The following is a 9664-nucleotide window of genomic DNA, read 5'->3' on the forward strand; positions in this document are numbered from 1 at the left end:
GCAACTCATACTTTTAACTCTGCTGATCTCCAGTTCAGTCTCCTGAGTGTTGGCTGATATAGTGTGTTTGACGTCTCATTTATTTCCTGTAGGGCTTGAACTGTTTTCTAGTGACAGCAGTGGTGGCCCCCTAATGTTTGCTTGACCTTCTGACTTTGGTGCCTCTCCTGTCTTGAAGAAGGAAGCAGTAATTGGGGGGCGGTGATGGGGGGATTCATTTGGCCATTAACATTTTTCCCTTGACTTGGCATTCTTAGAACTGGGCTGGTTCAGCGTTAGTATTTTAGCTTTACATGTGAGCTGGATATAAAAGATGTGGAAATGTCTCTCTCTTCACTGAGATTTTTTTCCCCCACATTTTGTGGAGTACAAAGAACTTCCTTCTGTCTAGGTATTTATCCCAGGCTCGTCTGCATGATATCTGGGTTTGGTCTGGTTTGATGCTTTGTTTTGTCTCCTTTGTTTTTAATACTCTCTCTGAAAGAACAGTGAGCTTGTTTTTGAAAGGAAGTGGCTAGTCAATAGCCATTTGAGTTTTCTCAAGCTCTCCCGCCTCTGCTGTAATACCAAAGAGCTGATATTCACTGAAATAGACTTTGGAAGCAGACTGTAATTTTATTCGATCAATTTCGTCCAAGCTTTTGAAATGCAGCGGTCTCCGCTCTGTTGAAGCGTCTGGGGTTGTAAAGTGCTGCGAGTTAATCTTACTATTTGTGAGGAATAAGACTCTCTCTGCCTTTTGGTGGCCGGCACAGGAGCGGGAATCTAAACTCTCCTCTTTATCCACATGGCACATCTCTTGCTGTCTAGTCAGCTCTCCCTGCGTAGCACAACCCCCGCAGTGGTATTATCAGAAGAGGCAGGTTCTGTGTACAAAGAGAAAGCACAGCTAGCCTTGAAAAGAACTGTCATGCAGCTCAGTGAGCAGACTGGAGCCTGTGGTGTTTCTGGAAGGTAGTGTTGTATTATCTCCTAATGTGGTGTTTGTTGGTTAAGTACACAGCAAGGATGACCTGTTCAGTGCGGGTCAGGGTTCCGTTATATACACTGGAGCCTGTAACTCTCCAGAAAAATGGACGTTTGCATCAATATTGTTCCCTAAAGTACAGTAAAGTCCCTAATATAAACCTTGGGACTGCAGATACTTTTTAAATGTAAGCGTTCCGGCAAGGGGAGGAGAGCCCCTGAGCGGAATTGCAGCCTTACTAGAGTAAGTGCAGCTCATGCTGCGCCATCCCCTGTATAAACCCAGCCTTGCCCATTGTGTGAAGCTCTTTTAGTTATTTCTGCCTACGTGTAAAGCGAGGGCCGGAGCCTGTCCAGGCTTGACTGGCTGCACACATGAGAGGAGAGGGTGCAAGGTGAGGACTCCACAAAGACACTCTCTGTGGCTTCGGAGTGAGACGCCTGAGTGTTGGGGCTTTCACATGCCGGGCCTGGGCACCAACGGAAATATTAGCCCCGCAACAGAGATCCCGAGGGGGAAGGGCCTCTCTGCTGCACCCACTGTGTTAGAGGCTGTCGCAATGGTAGCTCATTTTACTGTTACTTCATTCCTCCACCCTCATTCGCATGTTTCTTCCTCCTTTGCATTTCATCACAAACCTAGACGTGTGAATTCTCTGGGGACAGGGACTGTCTTCTTATTACTTGCTTGTACAGCCCCTAGCACAACAGAGCCCCAGTCTGTGACTGCAAGACTTTCCGAAAACCAACTCCCTTATAGGTGTCCCAGGATAGGTGCCCAACACCATGAATCCAGAAATCTTGGCCACAGTGTGCATCCATGGACACACACCACGTTCTCAGCATGGCTCTCAGTCCCCTGGGTGAGTTGTCATCAGTGGAGATCAAACCCCAGAACTCTGGATCTAAAAGCTTGAGCCTCCACCACCCAATGTGTTAGCTCAAAGCCATTAGCACACTCATCAGGCCCAGCCACTGGAAGGAGACAGAGCACCACACTGTGTAAGTGGGGCTTATAAAAGAGCCTTACCGCTAAATAGCTACAACCAACAAACCCGTGACTTGGACGTTACCATGTGACTCTGAAAAGTGAGGAAAAGACTGAACACTATTATAGCCAAAGGCAAAGCCCCCACTGGCGTGATACAAAAGAAATTTTCTGCCTTTAGTGGTATGAGCCCCCATATGACAAATACCAGTCGCATAAGCCTTTTCAGAGGAAAGATCTTTCTTCTCTGTAGAAACAGAGTGCAAACAAAAACTTCCATGACTCTTTCCTTGTTTGTCAGTATCACACTTTCAAAATGCAAACATTCACATTCTGCCTTCCTCAAACTCAGGTTAGTCAAGCCATAAACAAAGTAGTATCTAACTTCCCTGAATCCTGAATAGTCCGTTTGTCCTCTCATAAAAGAATTATTGCCTAAGGGAGGTGTCTTGCTAACATTTCAGGGTGTTTGACAAACAGTTCATCTTATCGATGTGTCAAGATAGATAAATATATACCTCAACGAACAATCAGCACAGGTCTTTGCCTTAACAGTATAATCTTGCCAACAGCATACCCCTCTGGGCAGGGCCGGCTCCAGGGATTATGCCACCCCAAGTGGCGGGAGGGAAAAAAAAAAGCCACGATCGGCCGCAGCTCCACCGCACCGCTTTCTTCTTCGGCAGCAATTAGGTCGCAGGTCCTTCCCTCTGAGAGGGACTGAGGGACCTGCCGCTGAATTGCCACCAAAGAGCCCAATGTGACGCCCCTTCCCTTTGGCTGTCCCAAGCACCTGCTTGCTGTGCTGGTGCCTGGAGCCGGCCCTGCCTCTGGAAATCTCAAAGTGCATTAAATGCATTAAACCTCACACCGTTTCTGTGACATGGGCAAGTGACTAATATAGAGATCATGTCAGCCACCACTGAAAGTAGCAGCTGTTTAATGGTGCACAGCAACACTAAACAAATTAGGACAGGAACTGAAGAATAACATGTCCAGCTGAAACCTCAGGGTAACTTACAGCTGGTGAGCAACATGTCTTGGTTTGAAATTCAGCCAGGACGTTTGGTTTAACATCCCTCAATTATGAGAGAGGGCCTTGGTGTCTTTAATTGACCACAAAAGATCAGTTTTACATCTCAGTCATAACTCCTGAAAATAACATTTCAGCAAAAAATAGAGACTTTTATAGCAAGTAGGGTGAAACTAGACAGCATTTCATTTATCAGCCAACGTGCAGTTTCTACGTCAAGACAAATGAAATGCACTGTATTTAAGGGGACTGATTTATGGAGCTGTAATTCTAACGAGATTCTGCAGATGTACCTGTCATAAAACATGGGCTCAGAGCTTGATAAGTTGTGTACTCTCCAGAACCACTCAATACATAGCTGCATCTTGAAGGCAGAGCTATTTTTCATTGTATATAACTAATCCACCTGAATCCAATCTCTCAGCCCTGCCTGCTTCCCTTGCTTCCCATGGTTTCTGCTGCTGCTTCTCTGATGTAGCTGCGGGAGTAACTTTCAGGCCATGTCTACACTGCCACCTACGCCAGCAAAACTTGCGTCGCTCAGGGGTGTGGACCCCTGAGTGACCTAAGTTTTGCAGGCATAAGCGGCAATGTGCGCAGTGCCATGTTGGTGGGAGAGATTCTCCCGCCAACACAGCTCCCACGGCTTGTTGAGGTGGTTTTGTCGACAGGAGAGCTCTCTTCCATCAGCATAGAACGGTTACACACGCAATCTTACAGCGGCGTAGCTGCATCAGTACAGTTGTGCTGCAGTAAGCTAGCTAGTGTAGACATGGCTTCAGCAAAATGCCAAAGCAATAGAGAGCCTCATACTTTGTGGAAGTGAAGTCCCTCCTGTTCATGTAATGGAGTGAGCTTTTGTGATTTATTCTGGGGCCTCATGCAACAAAACTGATTCTTGATATGGGTTGTTGTATTTACCTGCAGTAATCCAAGTCCTTGGCTGCAGTAAAATGACAGATATTGAGAAAAAGACCTGTAATTTAACCTGTAATCAGAAACACCCATACCGAAAGCTCTGGACACCTAAGAATGAATTAGATTAGATTTAGTCACATAATGGTGACCACCTAGCAGCATCAAACAAGTGACATACAAGAAAAACTTAACTAAATCAGCCAATATATCAAAGCAATAAATCTCATCCCCAGAATATGTCCCTCAAAGATTTCTTCCCCCCCACAAAAAAAAACTATTCAAAAATTTCCCTTCCAGTTCTAAACAGGTTTTTGTCCAAAAACTCATTTACCGTGACCAAAACTTTTTGTGGGAACACACCCATTGCGATTAAACGTTAGTCGGGAAAAGTTGCTCAGGTCTAGCATGGAATTGCTGCACACAAGAGATGCCAGAAATAGGCTGTTTGCTAGGGTACTCACCAGGTAGCAGGGAGCTCCAGGTTCAAGACCCTGATTCTGGGTTTTGGTTGGTTGTTGAGGAAAACTGTGTAAAGGTCTTGATTTCATCCCAGTGCAGAATGGACACATTTTTGAAATCTCAAAATTTTTTTGACAGGACAGGAAAACCATTTCCCACCCAGCTCTGCTCCTAACAATCCCATGTACAAGTTGGACAGGAAGGGAGACAGAATGGCACTCTGGAGCACCTCACACATGAGGCCTGTGGGAAGAGAAGCAATTACCCACAACTACCCAGTGTAATTTCCGACTCCAGTTCAGGAAAGCATTAAGCAAATGCCTTCTTTCTGAATCAGGGCATCTGACAGAGACAAAATAAGCAGCTTTGTCCACTCACTTCAAAGTCCACAGACAGGTCCACAACACCTCGTGATCAATGGCAGCAAAGCTGTTGATTACATTCACTAATATCAGTGCGGAAGCCTGGTCTTAATTCCTCATTGCTAAATGGCAAAAATAGAGTAAACAGGATGGAAGTGAAGCGGGAAATTACAATATGAATGATTCCATGACTGTGAAGGATTTTCAAAGTGGAGGGAAAAGAGAGCTCCACAATTCCAGCACTGGTGTTGTGACACCAGATCACATTTGCCTTGGGGCGGAATGTGTCCATTTCTAAATGTAATTAGTTGATATTATATTAGAGAGATTAAGAGCGAGACTAGCCCCAAAATATCCCACCTGAATAAGCCAGTACTTCAAAGTAAAGGAAACTAATCATAGAATATGATATGATGAATTGATTTGAAAGTGTTGTAAAGGAAAGGAAAATATTATAGTTCACAGAGCAGAGTCATCTTTTCAACAGAATAAAGAGACAGAATTCTCTTATACCCTGTGGGCAATCATTTATAACACCTACCCAAAGCTTGACTATGAAACCAGCTTATTCTGCGGAGAAGTGCTGATGTGAACAGCTTTCCTGCATGTAAAACGTGAAATCAGCAGGTTATGATTGCTATTAAATGTTTCCAGAGTGTCACTTACCAGAAGGATTTGATAACTTATACAGAAATGAATTGTTTTTTTTCCTATCTTGTTTAAGTGCTGCTAAGATACCACATTTGGACAGCTTCAAATGTGAAACTATGGGGTTCCCCCCCCCACCCCCGCAATGTTATCTGTAATTATTGTGCAATTTATTTCAAGTCTCTCTGATCGGATGTATTTTAATTTTACAAATACATTTTTGTGTGTTTCCATAACACACTGAAAGTATTTTTGTCATTGGAGTAGGGACTTATAATTAAGCAGACATTTTATTGTGTTTATTTCACTTTAAACAAAGGAGAGGTACCAATGGCAGAATCCAGGGGCCCTGACAAATAGTTAAGAACATAGTCCAGGATTAGAAGCAACAGTCTCAGATGAGCGGATGATCCCACCCATCTAACTTAAAAAACAACCCATCACAAATCTAACCATCATGGCTTCCTCAGAAACCCCACACTCCCAGCCTTCCCCAGCACCCATATAATAGAGAGGGCTTTTCTGTCTGCCTAAAGGCCAACAGCAATCAGCTTTGTAAAGAAAAGTCTCACAATGAAGTCTTTGCAGCACTAAGTGCCCTGCAATGGCAGTGCAAAGTGCAACAGTAAGTACAAATCGCCAGGGTAGAGACTGTGACTTGCCCATTCTGAAAGAGAGAATTTTCCAAAGAACCAACCCCGCTTCACACACCCGGTATAATGCATCTCCACCTGGGGGTTTGCACTGGGGCAAAAATCCTTCCTATAGGGCAACCCCGAGGAAGAGTTCTAAAAGAAGGGTTGGGAACTGTCTAAAACGTAGGAAGCGGCGAATAAATGGGAAGCAAAGGGAGAATGATTCCATAAAGAGGAGAATAAACACACTGTTGTTCCGCTGCAGAGCAATAGCAGGCCAGTTTCCATCTGGTGGTAGAGAAATCAGAAACATAGATGTTCCTAGTGCAACTTGTTTTTATTCACATCAGTCCTTGGAGAGAAAGGACATGCAGGCAGTCCCCTATTTCAGAGCTCTTAGCCCAAACACCAGTACCCTGTTCCCAGGGGGTATCTCTGCCACAAGCACTGACCCTAGTTAGAAAGATTCCTCACCCCCCCCCCCCAGAAAAGGAAAAAGGGTCCTGCATTGCTAAACCAACAGCAGCAGCATCTCTAAATCCTGCCCCACCTCGCTGCACAACAGGACCACATCAGTGTTGCCCACTCTCATGATGTTATCATGGGTGTTGTGATATTTGGTGGTTTTTGTAAAGCCCCAGCTGCCAGAGTCATGTGATTATGTAAAAACCTCAGCTTTCAGCTGGGAAAAAACCCAAAGTTTTGAGCCCTTCATGGAGAAATGCTTGAAAATGTGATTCATAAAGACTCGAACTCCAAAAGTCAAACAAAACCAACATGTATTGTTCTTAAGCCAATCTCCTCATTTTGGGGAGGCCTCACTCTTGATTTCTCACTACTGGGACATGGCGATACGGCTTCCTTACCACTGACGGATTTGCCCAGCTGTGCAATTACACAGAGCTGTAAACACTGTAGCACCACACACCAAAAAAATAATGTTAATTATTTGTGGAGACAGTCTTATAAAGAGCTAGTCAATAAGAAAAACAACCATTCATCAATACATTATTTGCCATTCGACAGAATGGACTGCTCGGCTCATACATTTTGTAGCTAGTCATTAAGAAAATGTTTATTAGTTCCATTTGTTTTTATTGGAGATCAATTAAAAAAAATCCAGCTAAGTACTAGGTGACATCTGGTTTGCAGGAAGATTTGCATGTGTATGATTATTGATATAAATTGAGGGACAGACTTTATCCAAGCTCTTTAATCTTAGTAGTTGACTGTTTTTGTTATACTTTTCGGTATACAGTACCTATACTGAGAAATCTCTCTGTCTTGTCATGCTTTCTACAAGCATCTTCCCCACAACTGTTCCTGCTATCTGGGGGGCGGAAAGAGGCGATAAGGTTTGGCGCATCAGCAGGGCCAGTGCAAGGATGTTTCGCGCCCTAGGCGAAACTTCCACCTTGTGCCCTCCCGCCCCGTACCCCCTTACGTGCTGCAGGCGGCCCTCCCCACGCTCCCCTGCCCCAGCTCCCTCCGCCTAAATGCCGGCGGCGACTGGGGCAGCCAAAGATCCGGCCGCCGCGGTCGCTGCCGAAGAAAATGGCGCCCCCCAAATCCTAGCGCCCTAGGCAACCGCCTAGGTTGCCTAAATGGTTGTACCGGCCCTGCGAATCAGTTGTATCATGTGGAAGAAGCAGACATGTCATGTATGAATGTTTCACTCATGGGCAAAAAATGGACTGGCCCAAATTTACTGTAGTGAAATAAAGCATTGCTTTTTCAAATGAGCAACCAGGAAAGAACTCTGGAGGAAGAAACTGAGACTGTCTTGATCAAAAATAACTACAAAACCATGGAGGAAACCCATTAAGACATGGCACTTTTTGTGTGTATGGTTGAGATATGTGACTGTGAAAAGAGAAAAGCTTCTCTATTTAAAAAGTTTAAAAAGAAAAGCATAATCAAATGCAGAGAGAACCTATCATTGCCCACTTTTTTGGAGCTAGCTGCTAGTTCACCGTACTGAAAACTCCTAGCCTAGAATACTGTACTCTACCCAGACTTCTACCTGCTACCTCAAGCTTTAGAAGAGATGTCCTGACATTACTCCTTTCCGCCATCTTTACCCATAATTCCTCAACCAAAACAATTAAAATCTTCCACAGAACTACTTACCCCTGTAAATTCACATGTGCAGTGAACAGCCCAAGTAATTCATCACCCTTTCTCTTTAATGTAGAAAGATACTGTTGCACAGCCTCAAATGTTGAGCTGACCAGCCACGTTCTGCTTGTTCATCAGATAGCCAGGGACAGGGGAAGAGGGGCTGTGGCTTCACCTTAGGGTTGATGCCAGCCACCACAGGTTAGAGCAGCCTTCACACTGGTCTAAGTTAGGTAAGGAAAACAGCTGGCCTCTCTCTTGAGTTGCACCAAACCTCTGCCAGGTTCGAGACTGATCATTTAAAAATGACTGAGGAGGTGGGGACGGGACAATCAGATAAGAGCACATAAGAAAAGTGGAAGCTACACTGTGGTGCATGCTGGGATCAGTGGTGCAGATAATAAATATATGGGTTCCCCCTCACCGACTCTGCTTCTCAAATAAGCCAATGCATCAAATCAGTTTGTGGAACAGTGCAGAGATGGAGGTCCTGTAGGCAAGACAATGCATATCACTGGAATGGAGATTCCCTGTGGACTGGGCTTTGCACTTTTCAGAGAGAGCTACTGTACCTACCGTATAGAGACAGACATAGATAATCTTAAGTCTGGGCGTTATACTGTATTCATCACTCTGGTATCTGATATAAACTAAATGTAGATTATTGCAAATAAAACCTGAATTGAAATACCATTTTCTTCTTTGTTACTGTATCAGCTGATTTTGGTCCATTTAATTGTCTGCTTGAAAATTTGCAAGAGCAGACCCAGCTTAAAGTACTGATGATCATTTGTGTACATAATGTGCAGCTCAGCTGCTGTAACAGGAAAGATCATAGTATGGTAACATCAGCAGGAATGATTTAAATACCAGCATGCAAGTACAAAATACTGCCGTTGATGTCCTGAGCTGCTCAACGGGAGAGTGCCACTTCTCTTTCCCACACTGGTGATTATTCATGTGATTATGTTTAGAGCATGTGATGTGAGGGTGACCATCTTAGCCAAAGGGATCAGAGTGGAGAACTTTGCCCTAAAAAATATCCCAAGATTGAGAGAGAGCTTTTTTCAGAGATGGAAAAAGGAAATATGTTCTGGAACTGGGACCAGCCTTTTGTATTGAGATCTACAAAACATGCCATTAAAATCCTTACAATCACCTGCTGCACGTAATTTATTGAAAATTGCCTGTGACTTTAAGTAATGCCATGGTAACATTAGTTAGGCAAATGGACCATTGGACAGATTTTAATGGTGAGCACTGAATACTTGAAGGAGGAAATCTGAAAAGAGACATGTTCACGAGCATGCGGGCAATGCCCATGTGTGGGCACCAGAGTGTAAAAACACAGAGTTAGAAGGTAATGGGTTCCTTTGGCATTACTGCTTTCTAACATGTAGCCACTTCCTGTTTCTTCTGAGAATCATGAATGAAAAATTAACTTGACTTCAGGAAAAGCCTTAAGGTTTTTATTGAACTGTACATAACTAATAAACAAACTTATACACTTTCTTCATTTTCATGGAAAATAGTCTCT

This window comes from Mauremys reevesii, linkage group 11, assembly GCF_016161935.1.
Source record: "Mauremys reevesii isolate NIE-2019 linkage group 11, ASM1616193v1, whole genome shotgun sequence".
NCBI lineage: Eukaryota > Metazoa > Chordata > Testudines > Geoemydidae > Mauremys > Mauremys reevesii.